This window comes from Arachis duranensis, chromosome 3, assembly GCF_000817695.3.
Source record: "Arachis duranensis cultivar V14167 chromosome 3, aradu.V14167.gnm2.J7QH, whole genome shotgun sequence".
Classification (NCBI taxonomy): domain Eukaryota; kingdom Viridiplantae; phylum Streptophyta; class Magnoliopsida; order Fabales; family Fabaceae; genus Arachis; species Arachis duranensis.
The window spans coordinates 127,517,666-127,525,583 of NC_029774.3; positions in this window are offsets into that span (position 1 = coordinate 127,517,666).

The following is a 7,918-nucleotide window of genomic DNA, read 5'->3' on the forward strand; positions in this document are numbered from 1 at the left end:
TCTTTAGATTTAATTATGATTATGTTGATGTTACTTAAGATGTTATCCTTCTATTTTTTTCCTTTTCGCACATATGTTTTACAAGAAAGATACATATTACATGCCACGTTATACGCTCTTTTTAAAAATCTCGCACGTGGGCTGGAGATGGATATGGAGGTGTTGCATAGCACTCCTACTGAGACGTTAGGTTCTCACTCCCTTTCTTTTCCCATACTGTCTCCAGAGGAACATGGCACAGCGGATAGAGACGACGCAGTGTCCCCCGAAGGTAACTTCTGAGTATGATCCCTCGAAGCACGCGTGGGTAGTTGCGACCACTACTACCGTGCTCCAAACTATCTACTTAGATCGAGAGTTCGTGGAAGAAGAACCCCAGCTGCCCGTCGTAACCTTCCTAGACAGGAACGCTTCAGCATCTAAGAAGCGGTCATCTAAGGTGGTACACCTCGAGTCTGATTCCGAAACCGAGGAAGAGGAATCCGACAACCCGAGCCAAGGATAGGACATGACACAAGGATGGAAGTTTCTTCGATGAAACTAGTTAGGATGCGTTAGTTTCCTTTTCGTCATAGTTACCTTTAAGCACTATCTCCTTTAGAACCGTGTTCATGGGAATTCTTTTATGTTTGCTTGAACCTCTTTGAGTTTTGTTCAATTTCATCCTTTTAGTGCTACTCGATTTCCACCCAAGGTTTCGCGCGTGTTTTCCTTCTTTTTTTAACTAACGATTTAGTTCTTTGCTTTTTCATATTAAGTGTGACACCCTACTTAAAGGTCTTTAAAGGTAGAATATTAACTTAGGATGTTACATTCAACATACCTAAATCTTTTTGTGGTATGATATTTTTTCAGATTTGTCGTATTGAATTTAGGGTTAAGTATAATTTTAGTTTTTAAAATATACGTCAAAATTTTTTTTTATTATTAACATTTTTTGCATATAAAATCATTTTCAAGATTGGACTTAATTTTAAATGATCCTTATTTTAGGGACTAAAATTGAACGGAAATAGCAATGAAATCGTTGTCACAACTACTTCTTCCTTTTTCCCTTCTCTTTATTCTCTTCCTTTTTAAGAGCAAAAATATTCTTTTTATTCTATTTTTTTGTATTTTATAAATTTTTTATTATAAATAATTTAGTCTAAAATTTTAATATTTAAATAAAAATAATAATTTTAAAACTTAATTTTAAACCTTAAAAACGATTTTGTATATAAAAAAAAGTTGAAGATGAAAATAATTTTCAACCTATATTAGAGATTAAAATCGTCCTTAACCTTGAATTTATTCTTACCAAGGATTATTCCTCATTTCTTTGGGTTGTTCTTTTGATATGAAGAAATACTTTGAAGTTAAAGTTACATAAATTTTACATCCACCAAATGATTTAAAATAAAAAAAAACTAACATTGAAATCATTTGTTTCGCTGTATCTTACACGAGTACCACTATATATTATGAATGAGAAAGTACGAGAAGCTAATGGAATATTTGTACAATGTACACAATGAAGATTTATGAAGTATTAGAGATATAATCATTAGTGTTATATTTTCCAATTAACTGAAATTTTTGAAATAAGTGGTATCATGACATGGTATTAAAATACTAGATTCAAAAGGTCAAGAAATAAAATTTATTATTAATTAATTATTACAAAAAAGTAATTTAAATAAAATATTAAAATGTAATTTTATTTTATCTAAAATAAATTATATTTTATATTAGTTCCGACAATTATACTAGCTGTATATATCTACCAACTGAAATGTAATGTATGCTAAAACATATTTTAATATTTTTTAATGTATATTTTTTTTAATTTTATCTTGAAAAAATAAGAATTAACTAACGATACATTAATTATAACAAAGTCTTATTTTTCTATATAGGATCAACTATACATACATGAATCAAAATAATATCGTTGTATCTTATCATGTGTTATGTTTATAATAAAACTCTTCACACATAGATCATCTTTGATAATTTTATATATATTTTTTTGGTAGTGTTTGTTTTGAGATCTTGAAACAGAAAAATTGAGATTCAATATCATATTTATTGATTTAAAGACTGTTACTAAAATTTCTGTCTCTATTTTTAAAAGTTCAGTATTTTAGTAGTTTAAAAAAGTGATAACACAATAGACTAAAATTTTTTAGAGACGGAGATTGAAATTTTAATAATATTTTATATCTAAAATATTATCATTTCAATTAATTAATTTCAATTTTACCCTTTGTACAAATTAAATTAAAACTTCATTCTTGTTTCAATTTCTGTCTCCTACTTTACACTAAAAAAATTACTAAAATTTATCTCAGTCTCTATCTTTTAGTATTAATCATTCAGTTTTTATCTCTCTACCAAACATTACCTTTATGTTTTTCTTTCTATTTTTTTCAACTTGTATATATTCTGAATGATTCACCATCTTAATTGAAAATTTTGTCGATCTTCTCTTCAATGTTCAAATTACCTAAGATGATATTCTACTATATCTATTTAGCAATAAAAGACATTATTTGAATATTCTCTCTTATATATTATCGCTTTTTATTGTATCATATATGTTTGACTGTTTATTTATTTAAGCATTATCATCTCTCATACATTAAATTTAGAGAAAGTTTAGGAGATTAACACTTTTATTAAAATTTGACCAACATTTAAGCAATAAAAAAAATAAATAATTTTACATTATTAGATATAATTTTACACTATTAAAAATACTAATGATAACTAATTAATAGTTATAAATCATAAAATTTACTGACTCTTTAGCATTTCTCTTAAATTTATGCTTATATTTATTCTTTGTGGTGGTCTAACATTCTGCTATAATATAATATAGAAAAAATTTTACTCCCTTCCCCTGTGAGATGCTAAAATAATACTTTCCTTTCCTCTATTTTATAAATGTACATTTCCCTCCCTTCTAACTTTTAAAATATTTTTTGTATTAACTAATATTAACTTTATCCATTTTTAAGAAAAAAATAATTTATTTTTTGAAAAAATATCCATTAATAAAAATTTTATTTTTTATCATTAAATTTTGCTTACCAAAATATCCTTTAATAAATTATTTTTTATTGACTAAATTATATTTTTACCAAAATACTTTTAAAAAATTCATAATTGAATTATTTTTTTTCTAAGATATCTACCCTTCAATAATTTTTTAATTACTAAATTGTGAATTTACCAAAATTTTTGTTAAACATTATTTTTATATTTTACTATTAATTTTTCGATATCAATATATATTATTTTAACATTAAATAAAAAATCTTAGTACTATTAATATGTATAACATAAAAGAATAATTTATTAAAGAGTATTTTGGTAAGTAAAATTTAATGATAAAAAATAAAATTTTTGCTAATGGGTATTTTTAAAAAAAATTATTTTTTCTTAAAAAATAGATAAAGTTAACATTAGTTAACACAAAAAGTCTAAAATAAATTAAATATGAAATTTTTTAAAAGTTAAAAGGGAGAAGAATGTACATTTATAAAATAGAGAAGATGTGAGTATCATTTTACCATTTCATAAGAGAAAATAGTAGAATTTTCTCTATAATATAATACATAACATAGCTAATCTAATGGAGTGAGATAAAACTTATCCAACAATACATTAGGGCCTTACGACATGAGTTTATGGATGTAGAAGGTGAAACCTTTAAGCATGTGATGTTAGTTGTAAGGAGTTGTGAAGTTTTAAATATGGAAAAAAGGTTCTTTGAATTTAAGACTTACACTTTGTCGGAAACTAACTTTTTCGAGACATTGAAGATTAAGAGAAAGTGCTAGGATTTGAATAACTCAAAGCATGCAGGAAAATGAAGTGCAATAAGTTGGGTTGGGTTGGGTTGTTACAAAATGGTATGAGAGTCAAAATCTGATGAATCGATGTATTAACAAAGATGTTGGCTCTCATTAGGAGTAGAAATTGGGATATAAAGTCTCATATCAGTTGAAGAGGATAACGAAACATATTTTATAAAAATGTGAAAATAATTTTTTTGTGAGATATTTTTTTTAGACATATCTTAATGAATGAGTATAGGAGATTTGCCATCATTCTTACGGTAAGAAATAAAATTGTGAGATTTTCACGCCTGAACACCAAAGCAGAAAATCCACAAACAGATGGGATAGACTATTATATTAAAAATACTTTTTGTCAAATATAAATTCTGATATACTTCACCATTTTAACCAATTTATTTGAATTTTATAGTTTACATCTTTTAGATTTTTTCATTATCCTATGTAATACGTTCAACATACTTAAATCTCTTTGTGGTATGATATTTTTTTTCAGATTTACTTACGTTAATAGTTGTCTATGTCGTATTGAATTTAGGGTTAAGTATAATTTTGATTTCTAAGATATTGTCGAAAAATTTGTTTATTTTTAACTTTTTTTTTTACATATAAAATTGTCCTCAAGATTTGACTTGGTTTTAAATAGCTTTTATTTTAGGGACCAAAATTAAATAGAAGTGGCGACAAAATCGTTGACAGCTTCTTTTTCTTTCCTTTCTCCTTTTTATTCTCTTCCCTTTTTGTAAGAATAGAAACACTCTCTTTATTTTATTATTTTTATTTTATAAAATTTTTTTTGTTATAAATAATTTAGTTCAAAATTTTAATATTTAAATAAAAATAATAATTTTAAAACTTGATTTTAAACTTTATTAGGAACGATTTTATATATAAAAAAAATTAAAAACAAAAGAAATTTAATCTAAATATTAAAATTGTACTTAACCTTGAATTTACATTCTATATGTTCTTTCTTACTAAGGATTATTGGTCATTTCTTTGGGTTGTTCTTTTGATATGAAGAAATACTTTCAAGTTAAAGTTACATAAAATCTTCATCCACCAAATGATTTTTCTTTAAAAAAAAAGAAACTAACATTGAAAATCATTTGTTTCGCTGTATCTTACACATGAGTACCACTATATATTATGAATTTATGTCAGCTGAACTTTCATACTTCAATTTTGATATGAAGAAAAACACTGATATTTCAAACAAGATAGTAAATTTTCATTTTAGTTCTTAAGATTCACGCAATTACTTATTTTGGTCTCTAAAATTTAAAAATATTTATATTGGTCTTCCAGATTCAAGTCCAAGCATCAATATGGTCCTTCAATTCTTTCCGTGCTGAGATTGCACCCTCCTTACCACGTTGAATGATGAGTAAACGATATCGTTTACTTTTGGCGTCCAAACAAGTTAGAAACGAAGAATAGTAGAGGTAGAGAAGAAGACGAATACTTTATTTTAGGTCTCCATCATTTCTTCTCCCTTTATATACAAAACGACGACATTTCTGACTTGTTTGGGTGCCAAGGATAAACGACGTGTTTACCCATCATCCAATGTGGTAGAAAGGGTGTCATCTGAGCACTCCGTTAGCCTAATCATCACCGAAAAGAATCGAGGGACCACATTGGTGCCTAAACTTGAATCTGAAGGATCAGTATAGGTAATTTTGAATTTCAAGTGTAACACCCTACCATACAGAGTCTTATGCTTAAGTCATAATTCAGAGATGGCAAGGTATTACGACCTCTAAAATAAAAATTTAGTACGTATAGTAGTATGAATGATTGATTATAACTAGGAGCCTTTGTAGAAAAAGGGTAAACAAAAAAATCGCAACTCAAAGCGCAACACTCCGATCGATAACGTAACGAACAAGGATAACCAACGCGTGATTATATATATACAAAGGAGTGTCAAAAACAGGAATATCAAGACTCAAGTTCCGGCTACGAAGATAACCGGTCCGAGCATAGCAATATATACATATGATAAAAATAAGGAAAACCCCAAAGAAAACCCAAAGGGACACAAATACATAAAACCTATTCTCCAAAATCTCCCATAAAAGGAGTCATCACAGTTTGTATTATTTAATGGAGATAAAAGTATCTAAGCAAAACATATAAACCAAAACATAGTCCCCAAGAACAAGGAATCTTCGCAAATCTAGAAGTCTCCAGCATGCCTCAGCGGGAAACCGTACGTCCTGCATCTGAAAACCACAAAATCCGCATGGGTGAGAACTAGAGGTCCCCAGCATGGTAACAGCTTCCACATATATAATACATAATAATAGAGGAACGTCGAAGGTAATCCTAGAACTTCCTCCAGATAATTCAAAGCTTATAAACAAGCTAAACCATATAAGGGTATCTGACTAAAGATTCTTCAGTCTAACTAATACTTCCCTTTCCAATTCCTTCTCACCTCCCAACCACCAGCAGGAGTATAATGTAGCAAACATAGTTATATCAGACAAGAAATATACAAATAGGGGCAAATAAGGCAGTTAGACAATTAGCAAGTAATATGCAGTCAAATAGGCAATCTCAAACAATTCATATAGTATACATATGATGAATGCCTGTCCCTAGTGGCTGATGATATCATCTGTCGGTTATAGAGCCAACCCGACAAGTCCTGGTAGCTAACCCTTGGACTGTCCTTCTGTCGTGTCTCCCCAACTTGAGTCATACTCAAAGTAAACTTGATCATAATCAGATAGTGGAAGTGCAAATCACAATTATCAATAATTCAGCATGAACATGCATGAATTCTCATCCATGGATCAACATCCATATCAGCCATCCGGCTCACGGTTCAGTCTAGAACCAGCCAATATTCATATCATACACAGCCATTCCGGCTCATGGTTAAATTCATAACCAGCCCATCGGCATCACGGTTAAATCCATAACCAGCCATCTCATTAACAAATATGGCCTTTCGGCCCATGGCATAACAAGCACTTCCACCACCATCCTCCACATCTCACATAATCATCAATGATCCTCATTGATTATTCATTTTCCCTTGCTTCACTCGCAAGTTACCACATCCACTAGCTCCTTCTCTCATAGCTAGGCATATCATAATGATTTAAGATATAAGTGGTGAGATCGGAGGCTTAGAAGTATGAAATTTGGCTTTTAAAACTCAAAAATCAACTTTGGGATGAAAACAGGTCCACGCGTACGTGCACTCCACGCGCACGTGTGGATGGCTTCGAAAACTCATCGACGCGTAAGCGTCATGCACGCTAACGCGTGGATTGAAAACTAGTCAAACGACGCGCACGCGTCAACCACGCGTACGCGTGGGTACTCTCGTGCCCCAGGCACAAAGCTGGCACAGTTTTCGCACGACTCTCTGGAAAATGGCTGGGCATTGGGTGCAGCACAATTGGCGCGCCCGCGCACATCACGCGCCCGCATGGATGGCATTTTTTGGAAGAACGGCGCGTACGCTCCAAGTGCACCTACGCGCGAGGGGTCGTTCTGCTAAAAATTTTATAAGTTAAAAGCTGCAGAATTCACAGATTTAAACCCCAATCTTCCAACGGACATAACTTCCTCATTTTAAATCATTTTTCACCCGTTCTTCGAACGGCATGGACATCCCAGATCCAATTTCATTTCTAAACAGACTTGGCACAAAACAGAGGTCCAAGTTATGTCCCGTCAAAGTATGCCCAAAAACCATATTTTTCATAAAAACCACAAAGTACCATTTTCAAACATGCCATTTTCAACTCTTTTCAAAACCAATCAAAACATGCCAATTTCATCCCTTTTCTTTGAAATCAATCAATATATATCAAATTCAACATCAAGCCTCCTTAACTCACACATTGATACATTACCACAATTTACAAAATCACTATCTCATCATTTTAACCCACTTCACCCAAGTGGCTCAAACTCAAACATATTGACATTTCATATACTCTTCCTCATGCCAATTCTCAACAACGCCAATTCTAATAAATCATCATTGTACACAATCAATATCATACTCACTATCAACATGGTTCAACCCACAATTCAACCATAACCAA